At 37.4% G+C, this 12,742-nt stretch overlaps 2 pseudogenes; one reads left to right on the forward strand and one right to left on the reverse strand.

The window, feature by feature from the left end:
- Positions 1-3,935: 3,935 nt before the first annotated feature.
- LOC120151592 lies at positions 3,936-8,534 on the forward strand (annotated as a pseudogene).
- Positions 8,535-9,634: 1,100 nt separating this feature from the next.
- On the reverse strand, positions 9,635-10,080 carry LOC120151629 (annotated as a pseudogene).
- Positions 10,081-12,742: the final 2,662 nt, after the last annotated feature.

Raw genomic sequence — 12,742 nt, forward strand, 5'->3', positions numbered from 1 at the left:
CAAAAATTACTTGCTTAATCTCCTTATTCGTAACATGGTGAGAAAGTAATCGAAGAAGATCGAGATTAATTTGCGGGAAATTACCTCGAACATTATAACAATAACCACCATGTATATCACTAGTAAAAAGTGATTTGCAGAAATCAACAACCATGGATTGAAGAGTACTGTGATTAGAGCACCATGAATCATCCGATAGGCGCAAAGAACAAATGGTATTATTTCGACATCTCTCTTTGGCACAAGCAGGAATATACTTGGTATTTCGATCCCCGAAGAGGGTCCAATAACTCTAGACTTTTATAACCATAAACTTTCCTCTTGATTAAGAACCAAGTCCAAATCCATTTTAAGATTAAGTTGCAAGTTGTTGGCGAGGAAACTAGAGTCCGAGTTGAAAGATACCAATCAATGCCTTGAAGCCTCGCAATCAAAAGTCTCTTACGCTTGTCAATTTCACCAAAGACCATAGTATTCCAATTCTGCAAAGTTGCTTGGAGCAAATCCAAATTATCCTCAATTCTCGCATTATCATTCCAAGAAGAATTAAGTAATTCTTTGAAATCATTATGGTTCTGCCAAAAAAGGACAAAACGAAAAGGACGAGAGGCTATCCTAGCAGTCGTCGATTGCCTAAGGTTTAAAAGCAAAGGCCTGTGATCGGAACCCAACATGTTCAAGTGCATGTCCATAGAAGTAGGAAAAGTGCTCAACCATTTATCATTTGCTAAGCATCGATCAAGGCGTTGCGCAAAAATCTACGGAACCAAGTGAAAGGAGGTCCTTGGAAACCAATATCCTGGAGGGCGTTATCAAAGACAAAATCGTTGAAACCTTTACTCACCCCTGAACGCCCCAGCACACCTCTATCCCTTTCCGTCAGCGAAAGAAGAGCATTAAAATCACAATCAAGTAACTAAGGACTATCATTACCAGGATCCAAGTTAGCAAGATGAAGCAATAGCAGTCTTCGAGATTCAACTTGGGGACTTGCATAAACAATAGTGATGAAGGCCTGACTAAAATGATCTAAATCCTGGACCCGTGCATGAATAAATTGATTAAAGACTCGAAGAACATCAACGTGGATACTCCTTTGCCAAAGCAACCAAACTCCCCACTGAAACCTCGAGCTTCAACCTGAAAAGATTTTGAAAAAACCAGTTGTCGAATAACATCATCGACTCTTCTTCCCTAATTCTAGTTTCAAATAAAGCTACCAAAAGAGGTCTATGATCACGTATAAGCTGCTTGAAAATGCGACGAAAAGTAGGGCTGCCAACGCCCTGAGTGTTCCAAAATAAGCAACTAATCATTAACAGGAAAAAAAAATATTTAGGAATGACCACCCTCGTTTGAAACCGAATGGTCTTCAACCATGACTTCATCAACAGTAACCTGGAATGGAACCGCACCCATTTGGGGTTCACCATCTTGTCCTGAATACAAGGTGCACCCGATAAAGCATCAATCATAGAAGTTGCCGATTGGACCCATTCACTGAGTAAAGGACGATTCAGATTCTTATGATTAAGTTGCCTTTTAACTTCAATACCTTACTGCTCGGGACATTACCTCCTCTTAATGAAACAACTTTATTGTTATCGTTTTTGCCTTTGAAAGCTGCACGAATTCCCGGTTTTCCTTCACCGATTGAGATAGCAACATGGTGTCTACTTCTAGTGTTTTTCTCCTGTAGCATCACCCTTGGAAAGTTGCCTTCCTTTAAAGCCACCACATTCACGTCACTTCTTCCATTTAAATCTGCTAAGGCCACGCGTTTATTAATTAAAGGAGCATCCCTTGAGTTGGTGGTTACACTTGGTTCCACAATCGAATTCTTAGGAGAATTGCCAATATCACTCGAAACACCGTTCCCTAAACCAGGCTCTAATCGTGGGTGGTGAGGCAACTTTACCACCGCAACTAGAGACAACATTAGGATCTACGTTTTCAGCTTCTTCCACTTTAGCATCATGATTGAGAGCATCAAACCTAGAATTTGTTCCTTGACTTTATCTACGTATTCACCACTTTACCACCATCAATTATCTTACGAGGTCGTCTTTTTCGTGCAGGCGCAACCATCTAAGGTCCAAAAAGATCTTCCTCATTATCCTTCTCTTTATTGGTAGAGTCAGCTGGATTCTCTTCAAGGACACCCGGATTCATGATAGGGACCATTTGGCTGTCACACAAGTCTTTCACATGTCCATATTTCCAATAGCGAAAGTAAATATGCTGAAGACCCTCATATTCAATGTGCTGAATGAAATTATCAATACTAATACAAGGTAAGAGAGGTTTATTTAAATCAACAGCCACGGCTAACCTTACAAACCTCTTTCCCCAGTAGTAGTATTGTAGTCAACCTTGATGACTTTACCAATCATAGAAGCTATCAGGCGAAACACAGATTTCGAGTAATACCGATAATGTAATCTAGGGAGACGAATCCAGACAATTATCTGTGAAGGGTGATCATCTGACGTGTTGAAAGACTTGCTCCAAGGTTGAACCGTTAAGTAATCGTTATCCAAATCGATTAGTTGAAAGTGTCCTTGGGGTTGCCACAAAAGTTTTATTTTGTTACAAAGAATTTTATAACCAATTGATCGACCCAACAGACGAATAATAACTGACATTCGCATGTTGTGATCGATAGCATCATGAATCCTATTGGAAAATCAAACCACTGGGTAGGGACCACTCCGATCCACCATTTCGTCGCCCTCATGAATTGCAATTTCATCGTCAACGAATCTAGGGTTTGGATTATTTTCACCTATTGTATATCCCTTAAGAGTTTCAGCATAAGATAAAGGTCGTTCACCATAGGCCAACGATTGCTTTTCTTGGATCGGAGTTTCTTCCATAGAACCAGGGTTGGAGGCATCTCCCATAGAAATATCCTCTTCCACCACTACAACACCCTCGACCAGGGCTTCAAAAACCATATTATGATCTAGATCATTCCGAATTTTCTTGAGAGATCTCAGGCATTCCATCGGCAGAGGAGAGCCCGGTCGTTCAAGCACGGGTACAATCGACCCACCGACAGTCACCGACGCCTATTGTAAAGTTTTCTTCATGCACAACCAAGAGTCATATACTTTGTGATTTTATCACAGACTAACATTATTGTTGGAGGAGATGCACATTCATGAAACTTTTAGGGATTATAAGTAACAACTACCCTTTATTAGGATATGAAACTTTTAAGGGTTTAGCTAGGGTAGAGCAACGAAATTTAGAAAATCGAAAAACCGATACGAATCGAGTAAAACGGTTTGGTTCGGTTTGGTTTGACCTTATACGGTTCGGTTTTTGGGTTGGTTTAAAGTCTCAATTCTATTAATTCGGTTCGGTTCGGGTTTTCCATATGGAACCCATTTGTTCCATATTGAATCGAATAGACAAATTTTTTTAAAAATTATAGTTTCAAGTGAATTTTTCATTGAAAAACTGATAAACAGAACTGAACCGAAAAAATCGAACCGTTAAAAAAAACCAAACCGAACCGAAAAAATCAGTTTCACATAATTTAGTTTTTTAACCATTCGGTTTCAGTTTAAATTCTAAAAACCTGTTTATTTTATTCAATTTTTAGTAAAAAACCGAACCGAACCGAACCGAACCGAATACACCCTTAGGTTTAGGGATTTTAATTATTTTCTTTTTATTTTAAATCTTATTCAATGTAAATGTTAATAAAATTTTCATGTCATAATAAAATATTTTATTTTATTAAAGAGTGATTAAACAAAAGTAATTTAAAAGTTCTTGTTAAATTGAAATATCCTTAAACTGAAGTGACCTTAATAAGAGTAAAAAAAGAATTGACAGATGAACCGTGAAATTTACCCAATACGTTTTCATAATATATCCTTCAAAACCTACTTCATATATTTATATATATATCTTCACTCGTCCACAGCGGCCACATAAACCTCTCCACCGCCACTCTTTGGCTTCTGACCCAAACCCTCTTTGGCCTTCAAGTTCCTTTACAGACGAGGTAAATTGATTTCTGCCTCTGTTTTTGCATTACCCTTCTGTATTTGATTTTCTATCTTGGATGCTACTGTTTGTTACTCTGTCTCCCTCTGTTTACTTTACTTTGCTGAGAAAAGAGAACATTTTTAAATCTATAGGCTTAGCTATTTCCTCTTTAGGGTTTAGGAATTTCTTTTTAACATCATATTAACGTGCCATATTTTCATTTTTCGTCTTCTCCATCAACTGTTGGGCGTTGGGTTTAGATTGGATTGAAGAGAGGATATGGGTAAAGTGAAAGGGAAGCATAGGTTAGATAAGTACTACCAGTTAGCCAAAGAACACGGCTACCGTTCCAGAGCATCATGGAAGTTAGTACAACTCGATTCCAAATTCTCCTTTCTAAAATCAGCCCACGCAGTCCTCGACCTCTGTGCAGCCCCTGGTGGTTGGATGCAAGTGGCCGTGCAGCGTGCTCCTGTTGGCAGCCTCGTACTTGGTCTTGATCTCGTTCCTATAGCTCCCATACGAGGTGCCGTCGCTCTCCAACAAGACATAACCAAATCTGAATGTAAGTCCAAGGTTAAACGGGTCATGGAAGAGCGTGGGGTTATGGCATTTGATGTAGTTTTGCATGATGGTTCCCCTAATGTTGGTGGAGCTTGGGCTCAAGAGGCAATGAGCCAAAATGCTTTGGTTATTGATTCGGTTAAGTTGGCTACCAGTTCTTGGCCCCTAAAGGCACCTTTGTTACCAAGGTTTTAGGTCCCAAGACTACAACTCCGTTCTCTATTGTCTGAAACAGGTGATGAACATTAATCAGAACCACAGAGAGTAGAGATTCTCTGTAAAGTTCGGTTTTTAATTTGAATCTTTTTGGTTTGGTTTGCAGTTGTTTGAGAAGGTTGAAGTTGATAAACCTGCTGCTAGTCGTTCAGCATCAGCTGAGATTTATGTTTTGGGGCTAAGGTATAAAGCCCCTGCAAAGATTGATCCACGTCTTCTTGATTTCAAACATCTGTTTCAGGGATCATTAGAACCACAAAAGAAGGTTTTTGTTTCATTTTACGTTTCGGAATCTCTCCTCCCCCCATTGATCTTATCTATGCTCATTTTTTCTTTCTTTCTGCACATGCTTGATTTAGGTGATTGACGTACTTAGGGTAACTAAACAAAAGAGACACCGTGATGGGTAAGCAATGTAACTGCTTTGTTCATATTTTGGTAAATATTTTCAAGTGTTAACTGTTTCTAACTACATGCCGATCACAGGTATGAGGATGGGGAGACAATCTCGAAGAAGATGTCTACTGCTGCTGACTTCATTTGGTCTGATTCTCCTCTTGAAATCCTTGGCTCGATTACTACCATAACCTTTGAGGATCCAGCTTCATTGCCTATTAAGGATCACAGTTCTACCTCAGAAGAGGTGATTATCGTTTCAATATATTTAGTCTTACCTGCCTTGAAATTTGTTACTTACTTTGCTGCTGTCTTGACAGGTCAAAGCTCTTTGTGATGATCTGCGTGTTCTAGGAAAGCAGGATTTCAAGTACCTTTTGAAGTAAGAAACATAATTCTTTTCAGTTTTTCCCTTTTGAGATTTTTAAGTCTAAACAATTTGTGATAATAAGAAAATATATGAAAGTAAAGCTGTAATCGGAGCACTGGGTGCATAGTACTGTGAGTGGGAACTTGATTTGAATTCCAATTGTTTATCTGATGGGAAAAATGTTAGATTTATGTGCATGAATGTGACGAGTATTACATGACTCGAGTACCTTGATTTGATATTTTATTTTGTGTAGATGGCGGATGCAATTGAGAAAAGCTTTATCTCCTTCAGAAAAGACTACTCCTACTACACCTGCCACTGCTACAGATGTTGATAAAGGGGATGAGGAGAACGAAGATGATAAATTACTCAATGAGATGGAGGAGCTCACATATGCCATGGAGCGTAAGAAGAAAAGAGAAAAGAGGATTCTTGCAAAAAGACGAGCGAAGGTTTATTGCCTTATTAGAAAACTTTGATACCTATATTTATGTCTTAGTGCAAGTTACCATGTGTCAGAAATCATGATTGGAATGAATTTTGTGATTATACTGATTATGACGTATCTGCAATATAATAATTAAATCTATTCCTTTTTTTCCTTTTGAAAAAGTTAAGCTTCCATCTTATACATGTGGTATATATTTATGATGTTCCACTTACTGTAGGATATTTTCATGCACGCACGTTCAGTTGCTGATTTCTTGCCTTGCTGTTTTGCAGGAAAAATTACGGAAGGCAACAGGAATGCAAATTGATGCCCTTGAAGATGGTTATGTTGATCATGAGTTGTTCTCTCTTTCTTCCATTAAGGTTTGTTCTACTAAGACATCAAACTGGATAACTCCAATAAAGTTTGTTACTAGCAAAAATACAATTTATTACTGAAAGTATGAAAGGATGTTCTCTCTATCTCATTTGAACCAGAGGTATAATTGATGTTTAGTCCTGTTGATTATTAGTCTTATCATTGTTTCCATTTACGAGATATTGTTAACTGAAATGATGCACTGTGTAATGCTAAAACGAAGTTTCTTCTATTATCTGTAATTGGGTTTCCTAAATGAAGTCATCACTACCCTGCATATTTATTCTTAATTTGTTGCTTACAGTTATGATTCTTTGGTAGTTCCTGAAAAGTTAGGTTGTCTTTTACGGTTTCTAATTTGGCAGAAACTTCTATTTGATACTAGTCTATTACTGAGTTTAGGGTAAGAAAGATCTTGCAGCAGTTGATTCCACCGAGGACGATGATGGCAATGTTGACTCAAGGGGTAGTGAAGATGAACAAAATCAAGAAGGAAGCACTGAAGATGACTCATCCAGTGATGTTGATTCTGAAGAAGAACGCAGAAGGTTAGTGTCTTCTTCTCACGAAATATAATTTCTAACTTTCTCTGTATGTTAACCATTGAAATTTTACTGTTAGATATGATGAAAAATAGAAGAGATCCTTGATCATGCGTATGAAGAGTACGCGGCCAAAAAGGATGGAAGTACAAAGCAGAGGAAGCGTGCAAAACAAGCCTATGAACAATTAGAGGTATGAAGCACTTAAAGTGTGTGCTAGATCTCAGAAATATTGGATCTTTCTCACAACTTTAACTAAAAAGAGTAACATGCAGTTGTATCTTTGAATTGAATTTCATATTTCACATTTTAAAGTAGTTTTATATCGTCACATTTCCTAGTTTCTGATTTGCAAGAACCTTGTTCTACACCTACCTCTTGTTCTCCCTTATTTATCGACTTCTCCATACTGCTGCCCTTATTGAATTTCTCTTCATGGTTGTTCAGGATGGTGATGGTGATGGTGATGATGACATTCTTTCCGATCATGATTCGGACAAGGATGAGGCTGATCCTGAAGCAAATCCTCTTATGGTACCACTAGATGATGGTGAAGGACCAACACAAGAGGAGATTACAAACAGATGGTTTGGTCAGGATATCTTTGCTGAGGCTGTAGAGCAAGGGGATTTAGGGAAGTATGACAATGATGATGAAATGGAGGTCGATAACCGAGAGGAAAAGCTAGTGATTCCTAAGAAGTCCAAAGTAAAGCAAAAGCAGGATGCGGAAACTTCTATCCCTGACAAGGCCAAGGAAAAGAAAGTAAACAATGCTGCAGGCCCGAAAAGCACCAAAAACCAGGCTTCTAAGATAGATGATGAGTTTGAGATTGTTCCAGCTCCAGCTACTGATTCCAGTGATGACTCATCTTCAGATGACTCTGGGGATGATGATGTTGAGACAAAAGCTGAGATATTAGCTTGTGCTAAGAAGATGCTGAGGAAAAAGCAGAGGAATCAGATTCTCGACGATGCTTACAATAAATATGTTTGATGATGATGGTTTACCCACTTGGTTCTTAGATGAGGAAAAGAGGCATCGTCGACCAGTTAAGCCTGTTACAAAGGAAGAGATTGATGCAATGCGAGCACAGTTCAAAGAGATCAATGCTAGACCCGCTAAGAAAGTTGCAGAGGCAAAGGCTCGAAAGAAGCGGATTGCTATGAAAAAGCTTGATAAGGTGCGCCAGAAAGCAAACAGCATATCAGACCAAGCCGACATCTCTGAACGATCGAAGATGAAGCAAATCGAACAACTATACAAGAAGGCTACACCCAGAAAGCCCCAAAAGGAATATGTGGTTGCAAAGAAAGGGGTTCAAGTTAGGGCGGGCAAGGGGAAAGTCCTTGTTGATCGGCGAATGAAGAAGGATGCTAGGGCACGAGGAACAGGTAAACTGGGGAAAGGCGGTTCGAAGAAGGGAAAGAACGGAAAAGCTAAGAAAGGTAAAGGATCTGGCAAAGCTTCAGGGACGAAAGGAAACAGAAACAAAGGTGGTCGCATGCATGACTGAACAGCTTAAGTTTTGGAAGATGCAATTTTGGATAAATTAAACAATTAATTAAATTTTAGTATTTTTTTTGTTGGATTTTAGTGTTGTTTATTCAAAATTAAAGGGTTACTAACTTTAATGTCCCGGATATTTTAATCGAGTAGTTTCTGATCTAGAGCTTGTTTTCATGGCAATCGTGAACCCTAATAATCCAATTTTAAAAGAACAAGATTTTTTTTATTAAGGATGCAATGTAGTATTTGTTTTAAATATTTTTAATCATTTGATAATGAACGTTTGGTGATCTTGTTGTAGTATGATGTTTAAATTTATGATCTATAGAAATAATAATGATTTTTTTTCAACCGTTAAGGGAAGTTGGTTTGTAAAAGATAACAACACTAAAAATTTTAACTGTAGAAGTAAATTGGTTTTAAAAACTTTAATTTTGGGTATGAATAAATCATTAAAAAGTAGAAAAAAAAGCTAAAAATAATCAACCTTTATGGCACCAGCAGTGTAGAGAAAATCGAGCTTTTGAAATGTGAATATATTATAAAAATGAAAATTTTGAATAACATAGTTTTTATTCTCAAAGATAACAATTTTTAGAGCAGATATTTAAAACTTTTATTTGATATCATTCATCTCTTAGATTTTAGATTCAATATTCATTAAATGTAAAATAAAAATTTGTTATGATTCTATAGATATCATATCATTTGACATGCAAGTAGTATACATTGTTTCTATCGTCTTTCATCATATATGATTTATTATTATTATTACTATTATTATCATTATTATTATTATTACTATTATTATTATTATTATTATTATTATTATTATTATTACTACTGCGATTCAACCTCTACATTATTATGTTTGTACTGGAAAATAAAAGTTTGTTTAGTTGATAGATATAACATTTATATAAGTATATTATCATCATCTGTTTGATCCAATTCTAATTCATATTAGTAACATATTAAGTATTTAAATATATGATTATAGTTGATATTCATAAATTATTAAATATTTAAATATAACCACTTAGACTTACATTTAACGGGATATGATATTGAAATATATAAAAGAACACAAAAAAACTTAACTTAGAACATTAAGAGAATATTATGGGAATCACTAATGGTTGATTATTGTAATAATATTATCATTAGTAGCATCATTGACACTAGTAGGTACGTAGCAGCATAATGGAGATTCGTCGTTGTTTAACGAAGGTGCATGAGCCATATTCTTCATTTATTCAGCTTCACATTCTTCATCCTGCTGCTGCATATCAAAAGAATAATATTAATAATGAGCCTCGAAATATAAAATAATAGGAATATTATCAAATATCGACGTGTTTTAAATAAAAAAAGAGGTTATAGATTCAACTCCATAAATATAGTTAACTACTGATTCCACGAGTGTTCTTGCCGGTGGTCCTATAGTTGGGAAACGGAACTTGACCCGACTCGATTTTCATCACATCGTTCACCAACAGCTCATAGTGCCTCTTCACCTCGTCGGCGGTTTTCCCTCCAACAGCCTTGGCAACATTGTACCAACGGTCGGGCGTATCCTTATCATAAACAGCCTAGGCCCGCTCGAAGTCCTTGTTTTGCTTGGCTGCCCACGAACCGGAACCGTGGGACGATATCGAGCTGGATGCCATTTTTTTACGATACTAGTTGGGGAAAAAAGGCTGTCGAAGAAGGGATGGTATGAGCAGAAAGACATGGCCATGGTTGCTCTTTATAGGCAGTGGAGTACAAGGGCCAATTGGGGTAGAATTTTACATGATTTGTCTCGTTGGAACACAAAAATGTTGTAAGAAAATAAAAGATGAAGAAGAGGAAATGTATGGGAATCGGTATCTACAGCATCCAGGTTCTCTTCAGCATGATAGACATAATTGCAAAGTTGATTCTAGGTTCGATCTTCATTCAGAGAAAAGCTACCGCTCTTGGTAAATCTTTAAGTGCCAGATTTCTTGTGCTCTGCCTCGAGGATATAGGATACTGCACACATCTAACTAATTGGTCCTGAAACGTGATCGTTTATCATAACAACTATCCTTATATAAATTAAGAACAATTCTTCAATACTGAATACAACTATTATACGTAATGTTCAATCATGCACTCCTTACATTGGAGGGCTCTAAACCCTAAACCCTCAAAGAAAGCTTGCCTTACCAATTCCTAGCTTACCATTTGGACCCCCAGGTTTTATTGGCTATGCAGTCAACATGATTAACATGGATAATCCCAGTTACAGAACTGATTCCGGCCATGATTGCGGGAGACTATAGTCTACAGATTGTTTGGCATTTATGTGATGATGCGAATGAAATATTAAACGTCTCGTAAGCCATAATCAAATAGACTAAGAGAGGAAATTTTGTTAATGTAGGTTTATTTTTGTATAAGTTACATACGATTTATAATTTTGTATGTGAATGTAATTATGTATGAGATGAGAAAAGTTAGCAATAGGTTGTTGTACATGTTTCTTATACACAATAGGAGTCATGTTGATACTTATGATATATGGAGATCTTTGTCATCACGTGCGGGACTGAATGGCCATTCCATTCCGTCTTCGAAAAAATTAGTTGATGTAGGTTGTGTGCTTGTATTCAAACTGAGCTTGACTTGAGGACATGTTAGTTTGTTATGTCCCTAACCGTTGCAGTACCCACATCGCCTAATTTTCTTCTCGACCTTGTTTTTCGGTACTTCTTTTCGCTTGCGTTGTTTTCGTTGAGGGTCACGAACATTGTTTACTACACTGCTTTGGTTGACTGAATTATTCAAACCAAATGAGTTTTCAAATTCTTCTATTAGTCTTTTCATCTCATCTCTTGCGGTTTTGAAAGACGCGTCTGTCTTTGATGCATTGTAGCATAATCTACTTGACGTTGAACGTAGAGCAGCGAACCTTGCCATTTGCATCACTTTTGGAGGCACATTCAAGTCAACATAACTGGGTGCAGAAGCCTTCGCATCCTTAGTCCACCTACTTTGAATCAAAGTCCCAGGAAAATATGTGTAATCCAAGTGCTTCAAAATGTGAAGTTGATGGCGACACGGAAGTCCAACGATCTTGAATTTTTTCCAGGAGTAAATTAGGGTTTCCGTACGAGAATCAAAACTAATTTCAAATGTCCTATTTTTTTCTTTGTACTTTGCCAAAATATAATGCTGATATTCATGTGATAAGGACTGAATCTCTTCCTCAATCCGGTACAATGTCTCCCGTTAAAGTTCATCTTGGAACGCACGAAAAGATTCGCGGGTAAAAATCTCAGCAGCATGGCTTTCAAGTTCGACCAGTTTTGTGATCTGGAAGGGCTTCGTCTAGGAACTTAAGTAATCCTCTTTCAACTCGTTCATACGCATTCTACTAATTCCATCTTCAATTGCACGAACAACATCTAAATATGTCTTCTTGTGTTTCAGTGCAATCGCTAGTGAACCATTCATAGACTCACACCTTTGTGTTGAGCGAATATTGGCAAAGAAATGATCAGTTAGATATGCTTGTGCCCATATGTGCCGAGTATTTCCCTTCTCAATCACCCATGGATACTTTTCGACGTTGAGTTCTTAAACAACCGAACGCCATTGAATATCGAATTCCTCAGTTGTCCACCAGGAAGCCATGCATTTTGAGAATGTTGCTGTAAATTTTGGGTAACCAATGTTAGCTTGTGCATTGCGAGAAAGATGCCAAGAACATAATCTGTGCTTAGCATAAGGGATAATAGATTTAATAGCCCTCTGCATTGCCCTATCCCCATCGGTGACAACTGAAATAGGCAATTTATTCATCACGGCTTCTAAAAAATTATGTAGCACCCACTCGAAATATTGGGACGTCTCGTCAGCGATTATGGCAATTGTGTTATGGTGATGATTGACACCGACAATAGGCATAATTGGTCAACCATACAAATTATCTTTGTACGTTGTGTCGAACATAATTACATCACCGAAGCATGTGTAATCTGATCTCGATGTAGAATATGACCAAATAAGATTATGCAATACCCCTGATTCGTCTATCGAATATGTCATAAAAAACCTGGAATCATCATGTTTCTTATAATCAAAGTAAGCAATAAGCGCATTTACATCCTCATCGACGATTTCCTTTTCTTTACCTCTTTGAAGTGCATTGTAGAGGTCTTTATGTGTAAATCCAACATTATGATAGCCCCTCCCTGCAGCGTTAAATAGTTCTTTACTTGTGACGTGCAAACACCAACCTCTTTCAATGTTTTGCCTCATCGATATCAGCCTTACTTACAGCTCCATTAGAACGCATAAATG

Source organism: Hibiscus syriacus, unplaced genomic scaffold (assembly GCF_006381635.1).
Source record: "Hibiscus syriacus cultivar Baekdansim isolate YM2019G1 unplaced genomic scaffold, ASM638163v2 tig00111061_pilon, whole genome shotgun sequence".
Lineage (NCBI taxonomy): Eukaryota > Viridiplantae > Streptophyta > Magnoliopsida > Malvales > Malvaceae > Hibiscus > Hibiscus syriacus.